At 39.4% G+C, this 22,314-nt stretch overlaps 1 protein-coding gene and 1 long non-coding RNA gene across 5 annotated transcripts in view; both read right to left on the reverse strand.

The window, feature by feature from the left end:
• The window catches only part of LOC128692866 (retinol dehydrogenase 13), a 483,761-nt gene that overhangs the window by 145,132 nt on the left and 316,315 nt on the right, over positions 1 to 22,314 (reverse strand). The gene's annotated exons all lie outside the window — the stretch shown is intronic.
• On the reverse strand, positions 791 to 11,192 carry LOC128685022 (uncharacterized). The gene is made up of 2 exons (XR_008406463.2): positions 4,456 to 11,192; positions 791 to 4,216 (listed from the first exon to the last, which is right to left on the reverse strand). It is a non-coding gene; the product is annotated as an uncharacterized lncRNA (long non-coding RNA).

A 22,314-nucleotide genomic window follows, 5' to 3' on the forward strand; every position in this document is an offset into this window, starting at 1 on the left:
TATAACAATAAATGGAGAAAAAGAAATTGGAATGACTTATGAAGCAAGTAATGCCACCAAATAATAACAGCAGGTTGGTGTGGCTACTCCAGAAATTTGAAATTATGCTAGATGAAATTAGTGCCGAATAACTGATGGAACCGGATGTCTGATTGTGATGGCGAACCTGTACCAGTAACAGATATAGGCTGCTGAAAGGCATATTACCACAGGAGTGCCCAGCATATATAGCACCCTCTATTCGGTGTTCCATGTTTTCATTGCCTTTCAATTAAGCCAGTGTTCATCATGTTCAGTGTTTTTACCGCTTTTCCACCATTTTCGTACAACAGTTGTGCACAGGGTGACCAAAACCATATTTTAAGGTAGGCATTGTATGTATTGTGTATTTATCTATTTTTTACATTTAGCTGTACTGTGCAGTTAATATTTGATAATGTAAAATGTTATCAGGTGTTTTAGATGCATTCAATAGTAAAAAGCTACTCTTTTCTACCTGCCAGCATTTTTCATTTACTGTATGGGGTCAAGGATGAAAGAGCCGTAAAAATGGGACTCTCCTGTATAGACAAACTGTATAAAATAAATTAAGTTCATCCATTCCTTCCCAGGGAAAATTCATATACATATATAATCATTACAAACAAAATTTTCCTAGGACCATTAACACAATGAACAGAGGCAACAGTTGTAAAAAGAAGAAAAAAAAAATGCCAGGAAGTTTTTCTTAACAAGCAATAGCAGAATACTGGACCGGGATCCAAAAGGAAGCAGCAAGTGATACAACCACTGGAAACTTTAGCATATAATATTTGGACTTCAAGTGTGGTGCAACAGTGAAGACAAGACACCATGCTCTTGTAACTACAAATCTAGATACAAATAAGCACAATGTCTTTGACACTTAAGTGCATGGTATATGAAAGATTTCAATAAAGAAAATAGATAATGCCAAAAAAAAAAAAAAAAAAAAAAATCTTGCATATACAGTATATTTATAAACAATCTATATGAATAAGACAAAATATAGTGAAAATTTTTACAAAATTGAACATTTATACATAATACAAAATTGCAGTTACCTTCATGTATACACTTTCTGCATATATGACATCTTTGAATTGTATATTAAACACTGCAAACTTTGTTTTTACCTTGGTATGTTCTAAATTTGCTGGCTGGGCAACCAGTCGATAAATGGGTAAAAAGTGAGTTGGTCTTCTAAACAAAAATTTAATTTTTCAAAAGGGCAAGTAGTGAGCTTCTATTTTTAAATTTACCAAATTATTTATACAAGAGGTGTGGGGCTAAAAGATAAAAAAAAATCTAATATAAAGTGAGAGTTGTCACAGTTGCTTTTTGCTGATGACACTGCTTTTGGGAGATTCTGAAGAGAAGTTACAGAGGTTGGTGGACGAGTTTGGTAGGGTAGTAAAAAGAAGGAAATTTAAAGTGAACATAGGAAAAAGTAAGATGATGAGGATAACAAAAAATTTAAGTAATGAAAGATTGGATATCAGATTGGAGGGAGGGAGTACAGAGGAAGTGAATGTATTCTGATACTTGGGAGTGGTGCAATGAGGAGTCTGTCGAGACAAAGAATGTTATCCATGGAAGCACAGAGGAGAATATATGAGAGTATAGTTATACCAACAGGCTTATATGGGTGTGAAGCATGGGCAGTGAATGTTACAACAAGGAGAAGGCTGGAGGCAGTGAAGATATCGTGTCTGAGGTCAATGTGCGGTGTGAATACAATGCAGAGAATCCATAGATTAGAAATTAGTAGAAAGAAGTACAGGGTTACTAAAAGTATTATCCACAGGGGTTGTTGAGGTGATTCGAACATTTAGAGATGGAACAAAACAGAATGACTTGGAGAGCACATAAATCTGTAGTGGAAGGAAGACAGGGTAGGAGTTAGTCTAGGAAAGGCTGGAGGGACGGGGTAAAGAAGGTTTTGTGTATGAGGGGCTTGGACTTCCAGCAAGCATGTTAGATAGGAGCAAGTGAAGACAAATGGTTTTTATTACTTGTGCTGTTGGAGTGTGAACAAAGTAACATTTATGAAGGGATTCAGGGAAACCGGCAAGCTGGACTTGAGTCCTGGAGGTGGGAAGTACAGTGCCTGCACTCTGAAGGAGGGGTGCTGATGTTGCAGTTTTTTAACTGTAATGTAGGTGTGCCTCTTGCAAGACTGTGATGGAGTGAATGATGATGAAAGTGTTTCTTCTTTTTCGGGTCACCCTGCCTTGGTGGAAAACAGCCAATGTGTTAATAAAAAAAAAGGCAAGAAACAGACATAGCACTAACAAGAATGTCTTGATGTCTGTGACAATGTGAATATTAATTGAATTTGAGATGTCTGCTGCTCAGACTAATGACAGATATGGAACTGAAATCAATGTGTAATTGAACTTCCTTGTCATTCCAGCAACCCTCTTCTTGTAGGAAACAATTAATTTTTATTGAAAAAATATCTTGTTAAATACATAATGTTTAGTTTACACACACGTCATTTTTTAGGTTTCAGAGTAAAATGCCAAATTGATACAAATCTCAGAGAAAGGAAAAATCACATTTATTACCTACATATATAAAAAAATGTTACTCACTGTAAAGTAAGCACATACAAAAGAACATTAAAAAAAATGTAGGCACCTGAGTGCATATTAAATATGATTTTGATGTCAGCATAGTGCTGTAGGGAGAGATCGAGTGAATGTTGGTGAATGTTTTCTTCTTTGGGTTTCCCTGCCCTGGTGAGAGGTGAGCTCATGAAGACAAAAAAAAAAATATGTATATATGCCTTGCAGACAGATATATGTATATGCAAATGTATGCAAGCATGCACACATTTTATTTACGTGCACGCACACGCATGCTTGCGCACACATGTACACAGGAAAGGGGGGTGTCACCTGAGGAAAGGTTGGAGGTAAAGGAGGTTTTGTGTGCGAGAGGCTTGGACATCCAGTAGGCATGTAAGAGCATGTTAGATAGGAGTAGAGGCAAATGGTTTTTTGGACTTGGCGAACTGTTCAAGTGTGAGCAAAGTAATATTTTGTGAAGGGATTCAGGGAAATTGGTTAGCCAGACTTGAGACCTGCAGGTAGGAAGTACAGTGCCTACACTCTGAAGAAAGGGGGTGGGAATATTTGCTTTTTGGAAGAACATCCGAACTGTAGTGCACACCTCTGGCAAGACAATAATAGTGATGGTTAAAGTGTTTCTTTTTTGGGGTCACCCTATCTTGGTGGGAGACTGCCATTGTATTGAAAAGAAAGTAAAATGGAATTCAATGTTAATACAAACTAGAGAAGTCAATTTGAGCCAAAAAGATGCTAAACATATAAAAATATACAGTGCTAAGTAGGACATACCTTATTATATACTGTACATCATGCACTTAAACACTATATTTTACAATACATGAGAATAAATTTCATATGGTACCCAGGATAAAAAAAAAAAAAGAAACACATGAATAAAGCACAAGAGGCAGCAACAAGTGATATATACTGTAAAGGAAACACAATTGAGTCAGCTATTCTGATTCACATTACTGTGTAAAATTTCTGAACAATGTGTAAATGCGATAGTCTTAAAAGAAAGAAAACTCATCTGAAAGTACAAAAATAAGCACTTGCAGTTTCCAGAATGTACATCAATGATCTACAAATGTTGTTTGCAACTTTGTGTAACTGTGCAAATTTGTTTATTCAGGATATTAATTTCTCTTACATAATATCCACAATCAAGAAGAAATGTACTAACAATAAAGAACAATGAATAGTATTAGAGAGATTTCTTGGAAAATTTTGACAGATATTTCTCAATATATGTATCATATCATATTCTTTTATTATTTAATCTATTTACTTCATACTCAAGTCTCCTCTGCAGCCTTTTCCCAGCTTTCTTCCTTAATTTTCGCTTCTTCAAATTACGACGCAGTGCCACATCAGCTACGGAGGGCGTTCCACAATGGTCTACAAAAGAAGCATGTGATCTCTGATTATCCCAGATTATGTAAATAAAACAAAAAGTAAAAGAGGTGGAGGGCAAAAATGCAAATTTTAATTAAAGAAAAAACATAACTATAATGTAGAATATCTGTTCTATCTTCCCTGTTTGCTTTGGTTTCTTATGGGATTTTTCTGCCGAACTGAACTTCTCAGCACCATCGAAGATCGTTGGGGTGACGCACATCGGCCTACAAAAAAGTATTTCAAGTAAGTTTATTTACAATGTGAAAGATGATATCTTCATGTTTTTTCACTCATTTTTACATGGGCTCCCCAACTTATGAACGAGTTGCATTTCCGGTGTTTCAACTTTTGATCAAGTCGTTTATAACACTGACAAACAGTATTATCCTCATTCTTAAGTATGGATTGTTGTAACGCGAGTGTTCGTAAGTCAGGGCCCTTCTGCCTACTACTGTATATTTACCTTTCCTTGTAGTACGTCTTGTCTTGCACGAAGATGCACAATGCCCTAAAATAAGTTGAAATTTTACTCAATAGTGATATAAAGATCACAATTAAGAGGTCATTGTAAAATATCTAAGAAGGAAAACATTCAATACAACCATAGAGATTACATTGGCACACAAATATTAAATTGACAGTTGAATACTCAAAGTTCTCTTTGATTTTGACAGTGTACAGTATTTTACTATTACATACTTAAAAAGCATCAGAGAAACATCTATGACTCTTCCAAATAAAATGCTCTAACATAATCAATGAGACAAAAAACTGCATAAAAATAATCCAAAATCATACAACTCTTCAAACTGATCTGAATCACCCTATAGTTGCCCCTTATCTCATTTATTAAAAAAATACTAATGCTTCAACATTCTAATTATGTCATTAGCCCTTTGAGGGTGGTCCATCCCGTAGTTCTACAGGTTTGAAGCCTGGGTCCAAGCCGTAGTTCTATGTCTTGAGCTCAGTTCACTCAGATAAGCTGCGAGCGGTAAATTTGGGCTTAGATATGAGAGAATGGATCTATGTAGTAAGTGTGCACCATATAAAGCAAATCCTGCAGCACATAGTGCATAAAGAGAAAAAAGAAACGTGACTGTGTTTTTGGATTAAGACAGTGACTGTGGTGTATTTTTGCATGGTTTTTATGGTTGTATTCATGGTTTCTTGGTCTCATTTGATAGAATGGAAGATACATTACAGAAATAGAGATAATTCTGATTGGTTTTAGTACTGAAAATAGCTTGAAATTGAGCTCAACGTAGTGGAAATGTTTGATTTTTCCCGATGCTCAAGAGTAAATAAATGACGCCACGTGTCCAATACATGTCAACTGGTGGGTCTAATAAATGTTCACGAATGTGCTGATATTATTTATACAATTATTACAATATTGCGTAACAGTAAATCTTCTATTTTTTGATGTGATTAAAAATTCTTAAAGTGAATAAAAAATCAAAATGGAATTCATCTGTAAAGCTTGGGAACATAACTAATGAGAAGAGGAAATGCTATTTTAGTGCCAGGAATACCTGCTTGGTTATTCTAGACCCTATTTTGAAACTGGAATATTCTGAATTTCATGTGAAACTGACCAAATTACCAATTTCTGATCACTTTATTGGGCAGCTGAAATAGTTGACTGGGTAGTTTCTTGTGTTCAAGCAATAAAATAGAAGTGATACTAGTGAAATAGCTAAGAATTTGGTCGACTGGAATAATGTGCATAATTGGCCTAAAACAGGAGTCAAAGTGGGCAAAATCGCTGATGCATAAATATAGCTGATGCAGCAAAATTTGCATGTAATTTCATAAATTTTCCATCAAATTTTGTACTTTTTGCTTTATTACCTTCAGAAAAAGATTCCCTACCATTTTATAAGAAAAAATAACAAATTTTGGGGGGAAAATTTTTGGACCCTGTGGACAAGGCATAGAACTATGGCTTGGACCCTCAAAGGGTTAATGTACCTTACCTTCTTTTATGCATATATTGAACTAATACACCAACCACTTCAACATTATATCTCCACCTGTTTTTAACATCTGTCATAATCACAGTTGTCCCTGTTGTTTAACCCTTTCGGGGTCTGTCCCGTAGATCTACGGCTTCACGTTCAGGGTCCAAACCGTAGATCTACGCCAAAATTCTAGCGGCGTCAAATTTAGCTCGAAAACCCTCATAGGCCTACAAGACCAAGACCCACATGTTACTGCATTCACAAACACTGAGTAACTGCATGTTGCTACCAACAGTAACAAAACCTACAAGAGTTACAGAGACTAGTGTTTCCCTACTAGACCACATCTGGACCAACACCATATCCCCCTTAAGATCAGGCATAATCACAGATAATACCACAGACCATTACCCTACCTTCCTCATAACAAACCTTGGCAAATTACCCCAAGACACTACTAAAGTCACTTTCAGACTTCACAATGAGGCAGCTATCAATAACTTCACAGCAGCAGTGACAAACATTGACTGGCAAACTGAGCTAGAAATCTATACAGATATTGACGAATGTATTAATAATTTTCTAAAAAAGACCCAATACCTCTATAACAAGCACTGCCCTAAAAAAACTAAATAGATGACTGCAAAGAGACTGAACAGTCCCTGGCTAACACCCAGTATCCTCAAATCCATAAATACAAAGCACCTATACGAAAAACAGTACAGAATGGGCCACATAACCAGAGACCAAACAAAACGTTACTCGTCAATCCTAACCAGCCTAATAAGAAGGGCTAAAAAATTGTATTATGAGAACAGATTATCCAACTTACGAGGTGACATAAAAAAGACCTGGAAAACCCTATCAGAAATACTAGGAACAAAAAAGATAACACGAAATAGCGAAATTGAATTAACAAAACCAGATGAACCCCAATTCCCACCTACTGAAACAGCAAACAGACTCAATGATTTCTTCTCCACTATAGAAAAAACCTTGCCAATAAAATCCCAAGCTCAGATACCCCACCCAATGACTACCTCACTGGCAACTACCCGAACACACTATTCCTAGCTCCGACTAACCCAACTGAAGTCTCCCTTATTATCAACAAACTAAAAAACAAGACAGGAGATTTAAATACCTTACCACCCATTATATACAAAAAAGTGTCACAGGTCCTATCACCAATCATTGCAACACTCTTCAACAAATCCATTGAATCCTCTACCTTTCCTACAGTTCTCAAAATAGCAAGGGTCACCCCGATCCATAAAGGAGGAGACCACACAGACTTGAATAACTATAGGCCAATATCCAACTTACACCCTCTCTCTAAAATCTTTGAAAAATTAATCCATAAGCGTATCTATTCCTACCTCATCTCCCACAACATACTTAACCCCTGTCAATTTGGGTTCAGGCCTAATAAAAATACTAATGATGCTATTATACACATGCTAGAACATATTTATACAGCAATAGAGAAAAAAGAAGTCCCACTGGGGATCTTCATTGACTTGCGTAAAGCTTTCAATACAGTTGACCACGACTTGCTCCACATAAAATTGTCGCACTATGGTATAAGAGGGCACTCCCTCAACTACCTAAAGCCATACCTCAGCAACAGAAGCCAATATGTGTACACAAATGGGGCAAACTCTTCCGCACAGCCAATTACAGTTGGTGTCCCACAGGGAAGTGTCCTAGGCCCTCTTCTCTTTCTCATATACATAAATGACTTACCAAATGCATCGCAATTACTCAAACCCACACTATTTGCAGATGACACTACATCTACTCTCACCTGAGCCCAGTCATGCTAGCCAATACTGTAAATACCGAATTACAGAAAATATCAACCTGGATGAGGACCAACAAACTTACACTAAACATTGACAAAACCTACTACATTCAGTTTGGTAACAGAGCTGCAGATGTGTCTCTTAACATAATGATAAATGGATCACATATCACAAAACTCACAGAGGAAAAATTCCTAGGAATCCACCTTGATAATAGACTCAAATTTCAAACACATATACAACAAATTTCCAAAAAAAATTCCAAGACCGTAGGCATACTATTGAAGATACGGTACTATGTTCCACAGTCAGCCCTCCTGGCCCTTTATCACTCTCTTATTTACCCCTATCTCACCTATGGAATTTGTGCATGGGGCTCAACAACAATTAACCATCTCAGACCACTAATTACCCAACAAAAGACTGCAGTTAGAATGATAACAAATTCTCACTACAGGCAGCACACTCCACCAATATTCAAAACACTCAACCTACTCACCATACAAAACATCCATACTTATTACTGCACCTATTACATACAGAGAACACTTAACTCTGATATTAACCCTCCCCTCAAACATCTCCTTGCCAACCTCAACAGAACACATGACCATAACACAAGGCACAGATCACTCTTTGATGTTCCTCGTGTCCATCTCAAGCTATGCAAAAACTCAATGCACATAAAAGGCCCTAAAATCTGGAATTCATTACCTGTAAATATAAAAGAAACAATGTCTGTTTATAAATTCAAGTCTCTTCTCAAAAGTCACTTACTCACCCACAACTAAATAAATACTGAATAATTGTATCTCATAAATGTCAACCTGTGACCTAATCAAACTGTTACTATTTAACTTCATTACCTAACAGAATACTCCATTCTACTGATTACACAGCAACACAGTAAATGACCATATGACCTGTCTTTGTAATACTCATTTGTACTAAATTGTTATCTGTTTTACAATAATTTTTGTACCACTGAATATATCATTGCTTAGTTAATCTTAAGTTAATTTTAAGCCTGCCCATAATGCTCTGCAAACAAGAGGCTTTGGCAAGCTTCACTTTAAAAATTGTATTCCTTGTACTTCTCTGTATCATGTTCAAATTAAATAAATAAATAAATAAATAAATAAATAAATACTGACTGTATATCAATGCAAGCAACCATACGACCTGTTTTTGTAATACTCATTTGTGCTTAATTGTTATCTGTTTACAATAATGTTTTACCACTGAATACTTCATTGCTTAGTTAATCTTAAGTTAATTTTAAGCCTGCCCATAATGCTATGCATTCAAGTGGCTTTGGCATGCTGCATTTAACTGTATTCTTTTGTACTTCTCTGTATCATGTTCAAATAAATAAATAAATAAATAAATAAATAAATAAATAAATAAAATGTGAGAGAACGGGTCTGCACCGTAAACAAAAATTCTAGGCACCCGCATAGCATTGTGGGAACGCCGGCTCAGTTACCTTTGTTCACCATGCCTCATCGCAAGGCAGCTCTCACTCCAAGGAAAATTGGGACTCTCCTCTTCCTATCTGATAGTTCTGACTCTGATGGAAGTGGAAATGAAGATGAATTCTTTGGCTTTGATCAGTTAGTGACTGAAAGGAATGACCAGGATATCGATAATAGCGCAGAAAACCGTGACGATCCTGAACCTTCTACCTCTGGTGGGGTCACTCCTCAGTCACGGTCAATTGTACCTCATCGCAAGATAAAACTATTATTTTCGCGTGGCCAGGCCTCTGACTTCAGTAATGATGATGATAGTGACATGGATTGTGATTTTATTGCTCTTGACGATCATTTGAGTAGTGATAGTGAGGAAATATATTCACCAGTGAAACGTCGGTATGTACGCCACTGCATGCGCTCGGGTAGTGTACCCTATGCAGTGCCCAGGGGATGGAGTACATCCCGTGGCCCTACACCAGGAATAGACAGTGAAAGTGAGGATGATGTGGCTACACTTGGCATGGATAGACCACAGGCATCAGTAGATGGTGGTAGTTGTGATGGTAGTGCCACGGCCATGCGTGACTCACCAGCCCAGGCTGGGACCCGCGCTGCTGACTCCTCAGTTCTAGGACAAAGCGGAGTGTCAGTCACCAGCCCACCACAACCACAACTACCCGCACAACCAGCCTATGATATCCAATATCCACCAGCAAACCGTATCTGGGATTGGCAGCAAAATCCCAATTTTGTTCCCAAGCCCCACCACTTTGATGACTCTCGAAGTGGAATTCTACCTACTTGTCCCCTTGGAACCACGGCCAATGAACTGGAATTTTTTGAGATATTCTTTGACCAGCCCTTGATGGAAACTATTGTCAGGGGAAGTAACAAGTATTTTGAGTACACCGTGGCAAATACGATCATATCACCACAGTCAAGACTACACCGGTGGAAAGAGACGACTGTTGCAGAAATGTATTTGCTTTTTGCAACAATAATGCTTATGCCTCATGTCTATAAGTATAATATAAAAGCATACTGGTCCACAGATCAGCTAATTTCTACCCCGGTCTTCAGTGAAATCATCCCAGTGAACATGTTTATCTTACTGTTACGTATGTTGCACATCTCTGACAAAACCAGGCCTGACAGAAGTGACAGGTTATACAAGATTAGAAATGTTTTTATGCATCTCAAACAAAAGTTCAACATGTACTTTTATCCATTCAAGAATCTTGTAATTGACGAGTTTTTGATTTTGTTCAAAGGTAGGCTGTTATTCAAGCAGTATATACCGAGCAAGAGGAAATGCTTTGGCATAAAACTGTTTGTACTCAGTGACTGTGACAGTGGCCTGGTATTGGATATTGTTGTATACACTAGATGTAAAACATTGAAAGATACCAAGATGTTATTGGGTATCTCAGGTGACGTAGTGAGAAGCATGATGGCACCTTATCTTGGTAAGGGGCATACATTATATACCGATAACTGGTACACAAGCTCTTTACTCAGTGATTTCTTGCGAGTGAACAAGACAGATGTGTGTGGCACAGTGCGTTCTAATCATAAATATATGCCCAGGTTCAACGTAGGTGCTCGTGGTGATGAGGTGCAGGTGTTTACTGCCAATGACATCATGGCATTACGGTGGCATGACAAACGAGATGTCACATTGTTGACAACCATTCACCGTAACGAAATGCAAGACAGTGGCAAAGTTGATCGAGTGACTAATGAACATATTCGAAAACCAGTGATAGTGACTGATTATACACAAAACATGCGCTTGGTTGACAAATGTGACATGCAGATTGGTTTTGTTGACTGTGTTCGTAAGAGTTACAAGTGGTACATGAAACTTTTCTTCCATCTCATGGACATTTCAATGCTCAATGCATATAATATGTACCAAATGAAGACTGGCAACAGACCACCGTACGGTGAATTTTGTTTGTCTGTTGTCAGACAACTCATAATGAAGTACCAGGTAACAACACCTGCTATACAACAAGGTCCTCGAATTCCTCAGAATATACCCAAGCATTTGAGGAGGGAAGGTGATCATTTCATAATACAGCTTCCTGCAACTAAGAAGAAATTTGCTCAGAAGAGATGTGTTGTCTGTGCACAAACAAAACGACGGCAACAAAGACGTAAAGACACTCGGTTTATGTGCGAGGAATGTAAGGTACCTCTGTGCATGGTGCCTTGTTTCAAGGAGTTCCACAAGCTCCAGCAGTTCTAAAACCATGTCCAGTGATTATAAATATGTAAATATATGATAGAACATTAGTATTATACAAGATTTGTGCATGTTTATTGTAATAAACAAAAGTGGTAAACAATAATATGATAATAACTTTAGTGCGGTTATTGTGTTCAATACAGTGAGTTTATATATATACATTATATACAGTATTGGTCTCTCAGGCCCCAAATGTTAGTAGGAAAAGAAAAAAAATAGATAAGAAAAGAAATAACTACAAAAAGCGTTAAATAAAGTAATGCACGTATGTGGAAATCGTCGATGTTGCCGCCACCTGGTCATTTTGGGTAAACTTCTCAGCACTGTATCCTGGAGTTTACCTGGAGAGAGTTCCGGGGGTCAACGCCCCCGCGGCCCGGTCTGAGACCAGGCCTCCTGGTGGATCAGAGCCTGATCAACCAGGCTGTTGCTGCTGGCTGCACGCAAACCAACATACGAGCCACAGCCCGGCTGATCCGGAACTGACTTTAGGTGCTTGTCCAGTGCCAGCTTGAAGACTGCCAGGGGTCTGTTGGTAATCCCCCTTATGTGTGCTGGGAGGCAGTTGAACAGTCTCGGGCCCCTGACACTTATTGTATGGTCTCTTAACGTGCTAGTGACACCCCTGCTTTTCATTGGGGGGATGGTGCATCGTCTGCCAAATCTTTTGCTTTCGTAGTGGGTGATTTTCGTGTGCAAGTTCGGTACTAGTCCCTCTAGGATTTTCCAGGTGTATATAATCATGTATCTCTCCCTCCTGCGTTCCAGGGAATACAGGTTTAGGAACCTCAAGCGCTCCCAATAATTGAGGTGTTTTATCTCCGTTATGCGCGCCGTGAAAGTTCTCTGTACATTTTCTAGGTCAGCAATTTCACCTGCCTTGAAAGGTGCTGTTAGTGTGCAGCAATATTCCAGCCTAGATAGAACAAGTGACCTGAAGAGTGTCATCATGGGCTTGGCCTCCCTAGTTTTGAAGGTTCTCATTATCCATCCTGTCATTTTTCTAGCAGATGCGATTGATACAATGTTATGGTCCTTGAAGGTGAGATCCTCCGACACGATCACTCCCAGGTCTTTGACGTTGGTGTTTCGCTCTATTTTGTGGCCAGAATTTGTTTTGTACTCTGATGAAGATTTAATTTCCTCATGTTTACCATATCTGAGTAATTGAAATTTCTGATCAGAATTTTTTTTTTGTCTTATTACCTTCACAAAAATATACTCTTTAATTCTGTAAGAATTTTTTTTTTTTTTTTTAATTTCTTGGACACTGGAGCACCACTATAACGAGATTATTTGGTGGCTCTTGCAGAGCGGAGTTCAATGATAAATGTCTTCGGAGGCTTCTTTACTTTATTTGCAAAGTCGTGGTGGGTACACAGGCTTGTGTGTTGTGTGCCCATGGCCTGGTAGGGCCATGCCCACGAGGGAGAGAGCTAGTAGGACTTGTTGACTGCCGCTGGGCCGCTGAGAGTGAGTACGTGTGGGACCAGCATCCTACTGACTTTGGGCTGGCCTGGAGAGGGCAGCTCCTTAGTGCCGCGAAATATGAACTAAGCTGGCAGATAGCACAGGCTGTCTGTGCAGACAGGACAGGCTGTCTACATACGCTTGGCCACCTACCTCGCATCGTCCCGACGCGACAATACTGGTGGTAAAAAAACTCAAGTCTCTCTCTCGTAGGAACAGAGCACAGAACATGAAATAAAAACATGTGTATATACATATGGACATGGAAAAAAAAAAAACTTCCTACAGGGAGGGAAGAAAAAAACGTGGGGTGTGCTAAACATCGTGATCATAGGCAGTGAGCGTCGATGAGCATCACTGCACACCTTCCTGCGTCTGGACAGATACTGCAACACAGGAGACATCGCTGTGGCTGAGCTGAGACGTAACGGGGTACGATCTCCTCTCGAACGGTGAAGCAGTCATCGTAGGAGTCACTGCAGGTTTCACTCAACCTGGGGCACGACATGCTGGTGCCCTCGAGTTAGGCGTCGACAAAACTCCGCAACTGGGCAGGACTTCTGGCAAGCGACTCAGGAGGACACTTCTCGACTGGTACTGTCACTGGGCTGTCACTGCCGGCGAGCGTGGAGTAAGTCGTGGAGCGAGTCGTGGCAGAGACGGCTGGGCGAAACATCTGGGAGTTGTAACATCATACACCAGACTGCAGTGAGTGAGCTAGCAGTCAAAGTGACATCTTTGTGCAGGCTGCTCATTGAAGCTTGTGACACGAGGCTGACACAGTGCCTGCTGACAGGGCTAACTGCGGCTTGACAAGTGTTATTCTCTCGGCAATTGGAGTTATAACAGAGGTTAGTCTAAGCGTCCCCAGACTTGTTTCTCTACATATAACTGCACTCTGAAGGTCTGGAGTTGAAGTGAAACAAATCTCGATGGGAATCGTAACAGGTACGATTCTGCAGAACAACTATGAGCGACGAGCATAAGAGCTTTCTGTACAAAGGGGCTCATACGCTCAGGCTGACTAATATCAGCTGTCAAACGCGCTGGTCACACCGGGTGACTAACACAGTGGTGCTACTCAGGGGTCTGGCCGCAGACCACACTGGACACATGGAAAACTTTACACACACCCTCGGTACATGTGGTACAACATGGCTTAAACTAGCAAATGATGCTTTTCTGTGCACAAAATTGATACCAAGCTATACACTAACATGTGAGAACACTGACTGAGAGGAATTAACACACGACATATATCTTCTCTCAATCTTCTCGACAATACTGACATAATTACTGAAACACTCGATGTGACATCATGTGATGTCAGGTGTGACGTCGCGAGGTGACGTCAGCAGCACTGTGGTGTCAGCAGACATCTTGAGGCGACGTCAGGCAGACATCGTGACGTCATGAAGTCGGGCAGCAGCATCGGTGACATCAATGTGATGCGGGCAGCAGACCACAGCATGAGGCCTGGGACATCTGGCAACTCACATGGCTTGTAGGTCCACGTGGCTTCATCCACACCCCATATGGCGCCGGGATCCACGTGGCGTCGTGATCTACGTGGCATGCTGATCCACATGGCTTGCTGATCCACGTGGCTTGCTGATCCACGTGGCTTGCTGATCCATGTGGCTTGCTGATCGACGTGGCATGTTGATCCATGTGGCTTAGTGATCTACGTGGCATGCTGATCCACGTGGCTTGCTGATCCACGTGGCTTCGTGATCCATGTGGCTTAGAGTGGCCTCTGGCACTCGGATACACAGCTCTGGCAATGAATTCACACGAAAAACAGCAGAAAACACAGCAGAGGGAGTGAACACATAGTGGTGTATGGTAGTGTGGTGGCGAGGAGCGTGGGTGAGTGTATGGCGAGGGAGGATCTGGCCACTTCCTCCTCTCAAACCCACAACATGGCGAAATACTCACACTGGACGCAGAAATCACCACAAAACTCACCTCTGGCTTGCTGAAATAGCTGTGCTGAGCTGAACATCAACAGCAGAACATACAAGTGACGCTGAACACGCGACTTGAGAAACAGCATGGGACGCTGTGGCGTGGGGTCACTGAGACGCCACTTACAATTCTTGAAGAAATTTGGTAAATTTCGGCTAGATCCTGCTTGTACCTGTGTCTGGATGCTGAAACGTGCAGACACGACATCAGGATAACTCGTTGAGAGATGGATGCTTGTTGTGAAGGGTGATAAAGTGAAGAACTTCATCTCTTCCTCTCTCCGGGCAAACACAACTGCTGCGACCACCGCTTCCCACCAATGTTTAATGAGATTTATTTGTGTGATGCTGCAGTGGAGCGAGGAGTAAATGATACGTCTTCGGAGGCTTCTTTACTTTATTTGCAAAGTCGTGGCGAGTACACAGGCTTGTGTTGTGTGCCCATGGCCCGGTAGGGCCATGCCCACAAGCGAGAGAGCGTAGGACCAGCGTCCCACTGACTTTGGGCTGGCCTGGAGAGGGCAGCACCTTAGTCCTGCGAAATATGAACTAAGCTGGCAGACAGCATAGGCTGTCTGTGCAGACAGTACAGGCTGTCTACCCCACTTCAGATTTTGGCCTTGGACCCTGAAAGGGTTAACCTCCTTTCATTCTGCCCACTGCCTCACGCACCTCCCCACATCCACCTCAGGCTCCTCCTTACTCCTATGAGATGATATTATTCCCTGCCCAATGTATGAAATTACTACCTCCTCTACCCTCTACCTTCCTTTCATCACAAACATTCAACAACTCATCAAAAAATTCTCTCCATCTTTCAAGTACCCCCACCTACCCCATCTAACATCCTCCCTCTTCCATATTAACCCTTTCAGGGTCGAGAGGCCCTCTCCTAAACTTGTTCTCAGGGTCGAAAAATTTTTGGAAAAAAAAAAAAATATTTTTCTTATGGAATGATAGAGAATCTTTTCCCGATCATAATGACACCAAAAGTATGAAATTTTATGGAAAACTTATGGAATTGTGCTCTCGTGAAGTTTGCGGTCTTGACGATGTTTACGCATCGGCGATCCCACCCACTTTGAGCCCTATTTTCGGCCAATTCCTGTGTACTAGTCGACAAAAACCATATTTATTTTGCTAGAACTCCATTTTTCCTATCAAATGAGTACAAGAAACCACCCATTTATCAATTTCAACTATCCAATAAAGTGGTCAGAAATTGGCAATTTTGCCAATTTCACACAAATTTCAGAAGATGCCAATTTCCAAATAGGGCCTAGAATAAACAAGACAGACATTCCTGGCACTAAAATAACAAGTTCTCTGTTCGTTAGTCATGTCCCCAGGCCCCTCTTACATTTCTTTTGCTTTCCACATTGAATTTTTATTCTCACAAAAAATAAAAGATTTACTGTTATGCAGACTACTGCATTAGTGTAGAAATGGTATAAATAATATCAGTGCACTTGTGAAAGAGTATCAGACTCACCAGTTGATATGTATTGGATGCTTGGCATGATTTGTTTACTTTTGAACTTTGGTAAAAATTGAACATTTCTGCTACTTTGAACTCAATTTCAAGGTACTTTTCATTGTGAAACCAATCAATATCACCTCAATTTCTAGGACATAATTTCTCAATTTCTGTAATATGTCTTCCATTCTATAAAATGAAACCAGGAAAACTAGAATACAACCATGAATACCATACAAAAATACAGTGCAAAGTCGCTGTTTTAATCCAAAAACACGGTCAAAGTTATTTTTTTTCTCATTACGCACTGTGTGCTGCAGGATTTTTTTTATATTGCGCACACTGATCACATAGACCCATTCTTTCATATGTAGGCCTACCAACTTTCTCTCGCTAGATTTGAAGGCGCTAGAATTTAGGCGTTCTAGTACGCCAATAACCCTGGTGCATAAGCCATACTAGTACGTTGGAAACCCTGAAAGGGTTAAACTGCCAAGTTTATTTGCTCCCCAAACTTCTTCACTTTATTAATCTGTAAATTAAGCTAATGATAGTATTAACATACCAGTAGAGGAACCCAATGCAAAGTCACCTGGTTGAACTGGTAGCAATGCATATGGCAGCTGACCTTGGTCAAGAGTTGTTCACATTTGTCAATGTTACACTTACATACATCATCTGCTGTGGTTCAGCATGTAGTTGTAATCAATTATCACTGATGTCTCTTGTATTCATATTATTATGGAAAAACAAAGCATATTATTCATGCATTACATGTTTTGTTTAGGGAATAACTGAAGGTGGTTGAACACCACAGGCAGTCAGTGTGCAGAAAAATAGGTTGTTTTTCTTTTGTTGTGTACATGGATAGGAGAGAGATTGTGACTGGAAATGCACACAACAATCATCAGCACTCACACAACTACTCTGTCAAGTTGTGTGGAATAGATGGAAATAAGTGGTAAAAGTCCCAACACATTGGAAGTGATTAATGCAAATGAAATATGATTCACTGTAAGAATCAAGTTAGAATAATGAACGCACAGTAAATGCTGAAGGTAGCTGCTCAATGAGTCTCTCTTGCAAAGCTCTGTCTTTGTCCCTGTATTTAGCAAGAGGATTGAAGAATTTACATAAGGTGAGAAACCAAAATATTAATCAGCACTCTGTAAAACAAAAATTAACACAACCATATACAAATCACAAAAAAAAGTGATATTTAGATTTACCCTATTTTTTGACCAGTCTACCATGAAATAAGATTACTTCCCAGTAAAATTAGGTCTTAGTCAGTGATGTGTAATGTCACTATGGTTGTTTAACATATTAATAGATAGGGTTGTAAAAGAAGTAAATGCTAGGGTGTTGGGGAGAGGGGTGGGATAAAATCATGGGGAATTAAATACAAAATGGGAGTTGACATAGTTACTTTTTGCTGATGATACTGTGCTTTTGGGAGATTCAAAGAAAAGTTGCAAAGGTTAGTGGATGAGTTTGGGAGGGTGTGTAAATGTTGAAAGTTGAAAGTGAACATAGATAAGTGTAAGGTGATGAGGGTACAAAATGGATATCACACTGGAGGGAGGGAGTATGGAAGAATGAATGTGTTCAGATATCTGAGTCAACTTGTCAGCAGATGGATTTATGAAGGATGACGTTAACCACAGAATTGATGAAGGAAAAAAGTGAGTGGTGCATTGTGGTATCGCTAAAGACAAAAAAGTTACCCATGGAGGCAAAGAAGGGAATGTACGAGAGTATAGTGGTACCAAAACTCTTATATGGGTGTGAAGCATGGGTTGTAAATGCTGCAGAAAGGAGGAGGCTGGAGGCAGTAGAGATGTCATGTCTAAGGGAAATGTGTGGTGTAAATATTATGCAGAGAATTCATAGTGTAGAAATTAGGGTGGTGGTGTCGAGTTACTAAGAGTATTAGTCAGAGGGCTGAGGAGGGATTGTTGAGGTACTTTGATCATTTAGAGAATGGAAAATAGTAGAATAACTTGGAGAGTGTATAAATCTGTAGGGGAAGGAAGGCAGGGTAGAGGTCATCCTCGAAATGGTTGGAGGGCGTAAAGGAGGTTTTATGGGCAAGGGGCTTGGACTTCCAGCAAGTGTGCGTGAACATGTTAGATAGGAGTGAATGGAGACAAATGGTTTTTGGACCTGATGAGCTGTTGGAGTGTGAGCAAGGTAATATTTTGTGAAGGGATTCAGGGAAACTGGTTAGCCGGACTTGAGTCCTGAAAGTGGGAAATACAGTGCCTGCACTTTAACCCTTTCACTGTTGGAGCCGTAGTACTACGGCTTACAAGATAGTGTTGGTGCATTAGTATTACACCAAAATTCTAGCGGCTTCAAATCTAGCGGGAGAAAGCTGGTAGACCTACGTATGAGAGAATGGGACTGAGTGGTCAATGTGCACAGTATAAAAAAAAATCCTGCAGCATACAGTGCATGAGAAAAAAAAAAACCGAGTGTGTTTTTGGTTTAAAATGCTGACTTTGAAGTGTATTTTCATATGGTATGTATGGTCATATTATCGTTTTCTTGGTCTCATTTGATAGAATGGAAGATATAGTACAGAAATAGAGATGATTTTCAACAGTTTTTGTACTACAAGTACCTTTAAACTGAGCTTAAATTAGCAGAAATGTTCGTTTTTGCCAATGTTCAAGAGTAAACAAATCATGCCACGCGTCCAATACACGTTAACTGGCGAGTCTAATATTCTTTCACAAATGCGTTGATATTATTTATACCATTTGTACAATAATGCAGTAGTCTGTATAACAGTAAATCTTCTATTTTTTATGTGAATAAAAATTCAAAATGGAAAGCAAGCCTAATATAAGAGGGGCCTGAAGATGTGACTAATGAACAAAGAAAATGTTATTTTAGTGCTAGGAATGTCTGCAGTGTTTATTCTGGCCCCTATTTTGAAATTGGCCTTACTTGAATAGTGTATGAAATTGGCCAAATTACCAATTTCTGATCTAAAGTACTTTATTGGGTAGTTGAAATCATTAAATGAGTGGTTTCTTGTACTCAATCGATAGAACAAATGGAGTTCTAGTGAAATAGCTATGAGTTTGGTCAACTGGAACAATGGAATTGGCTGAAAATAGGACTCAAAGTGGGCAAAATCGCCGATGCATAAATATCGTCGTGATCGCTAACTTCGCGAGAGCATAATTCCGTAAGTTTTCCATCTAATTTCATACTTTTGGTATCATTACCAACGGGAAAAGTTTCTCTATCATTTCATAAGAAAAAAAAAATTTAATTTTTCAATACTGAGAGCAAGTTTGTGAGCAGGGGTTTCGACAGTGAAAGGGTTGAAGGGGTTTGGGATACTGAGAGTTTGGAGGGACGTCAAAATTGTCGTATTTGAGCACCTCTACAAAGACAGTGATTATGTATGAGTGATGGCAAAAGTTTTGAATGATAATGAAAGTTTTTTCTTTCTTTTTGGGTCACCCTGCCTCGGTAGGAAACGACAGGCATTAAAAAAAATAATAAAATAATAATCCAACACTATCATACACCTAAATTCTGTCTGACTTTTGTGACCTATGCATGAGACTGATAATGTCAGGTTTAGTGGAGAGGAGGCTTGCAACATACAAGAACCCCCCTCCCCATCCCTCAAAAATTAGACAGTAGCACTTGCATCAGACTGTCAAGTTGAGTGTGTCTGAGTGGACTGACATGGATCATTAGGAAAACATTAAGAAATAGTGCACGCTATATTCTCCAACTTAAATTTTTTCTATTTTTTTTGGGGGGGGGGGTTAGGCATTATTTTTAATAAACCATGACATTATTTTTATTTAACCCTTTCAGGGTCCAAGGCCCAAATCTGGAGTCACGCACCAGTGTCCAAGAATTTTCAAAAAAAAAAAATTTGTTATTTTTTCTTATGAAATCGTAGAGAATCTTTTTGTGAAGGTAATAAAACAAAAAGTATGAAATTTGGTGGAAAATTGACGAAATTATGCTCTCGCAAATTTTGATGTGTCAGCGATATTTACGAATCGGCGATTTTGCCGACTTTGACTCCCATTTTAGGCCAATTACATTATTCCAATCAACCAAATTCTTAGCTATTTCACTAGTATTACTTCTATTCTATCGATTGAGCACAAGAAATTGCCAAGTCAACTGTTTCAACTACAAAATAAAGTGATCGGAAATTGTTAATTTGGCCAATTTAACACAAAGTTCAAAATATTCCAATTTCAAAATAGGGTCCAGAATGAACAATGTAGGCATTCCTGGCACTAAACTAACATTTCCTCTGTTCATTAGTTATGTTTTGAGGCTTTACAAATAAATTCCATTTTGATTTTTTATTCACATAATGAATTTTTATTCACACCAAAAAATAGAAGATTTACTGTTATGCAATACTGTAATAATTGTATAAATATCATCACCATATTTGTGAATGTATATTAGACCCACCAGCTGACGTGTATTAGACGTGTGAGGTCGTTTGTTTACTCTTGAATATCGGCAAAAATTTAACATTTCTGCTACTTTGAGCTCAGTTTCAAGCCATTTCCAGTGCTAAAACCAATCAAAATCATCTCTATTTCTGTAATATGTCTTCCATTCTATCAAATGAGACCAAGAAATCACAAATACAACTATAAAAAACATACGAAAAAACACTGCAAATTTGCTGTTTTAATCGAAAAATCATGATTTCATTTTTTTTCTCTCATTATACACAATGTGCTGCAGGATCTGTTTTATGTGGTGCACACATACCACATAGATGTATTCTCTCATATCTAGGCCCAAATGTACCACTCACAGTTTATCAGAGTGAGCTGAGCTCATGGCGTAGATCTACGGTTTGGACCCTGAACGTAAAGCCGTAGATCTACGGGACGGACCCTGAAAGGGTTAAAACATGTGTCTGGGTGCAACCACTCAGGGAAGTACTACGTCCTGCCAAGCGAGTGTGAAACAGAAACCTGTAAATGTTTTACATGATAGTAGGATTGCTGGTGTCTTTTCTGTCTCATAAATGTGGCATAACAGGTACATATATATTGCTACTTCTACTTACACTTAGGTCACACTACACTGTACATGCATATATACCCATCTGGATTTTCTTCTATTTTCTTAATAGTGGAAAAGATTTCTTCCTCTGTAAGCCATGCATGTCATAAGAGGCAACTAAAATATTGGAAGCAAGGGGCTATAGTAACCCCTTCTCCTGTATAAATTACTAAATTCAAAAAGAAAATCTTTTGTTTTTCTTTTTTAGGTTACCTTGCCTCAGTGGGATGTAGCTGGTTTATTGAAAAAAAATAAGTGTGTCTAGGTAACAAAAATAAAACAAGTAAGATTAACAGCTAAAACTTAATGGCGTGAGTAATGGTGAATGGTCTCTTATTTCTCAGGTCACCCTACTTCGGAGGGAGATAGCCAGTTAAAATAAATATATATAGTAACACCATTTGTTGATTAGTCACCTGTCATGAGATCGTTGTGCGAGTGAAAAATCCTTATTCTACAGGGGGTTCTGAGCTTTTTGTAGATCATTGTTCAAAATTGCATTTAGCAAACACTTAAATGCGGATGCTATCTACAGTTCATCTGCTTTATTCACCTTTGTTTTTACATGCTTTCTTCTTAAGCACAGTACTCTCGTTCATAATCCAGGACCTCGTGCACACTTGACACACACAACAAAGACTTATTTTTACCCCCCTCCCACTCCCAACGCTCTCACTTCACACGGTGAGGGCCTGGGTTCGATTCCCAGCCAGAGTAGAAACATTGGACATGTTTCTTTCCACCTGTTGTCTATGTTCCCCATCCGTAAAATGGGTACCTGGGTGTTAGTCGGCTGGTGTGGGTCGCATCCTGGGACACTGACCTAAGGAGGCCTGG

This window comes from Cherax quadricarinatus, chromosome 38 (assembly GCF_038502225.1).
Source record: "Cherax quadricarinatus isolate ZL_2023a chromosome 38, ASM3850222v1, whole genome shotgun sequence".
Classification (NCBI taxonomy): Eukaryota; Metazoa; Arthropoda; class Malacostraca; order Decapoda; family Parastacidae; genus Cherax; species Cherax quadricarinatus.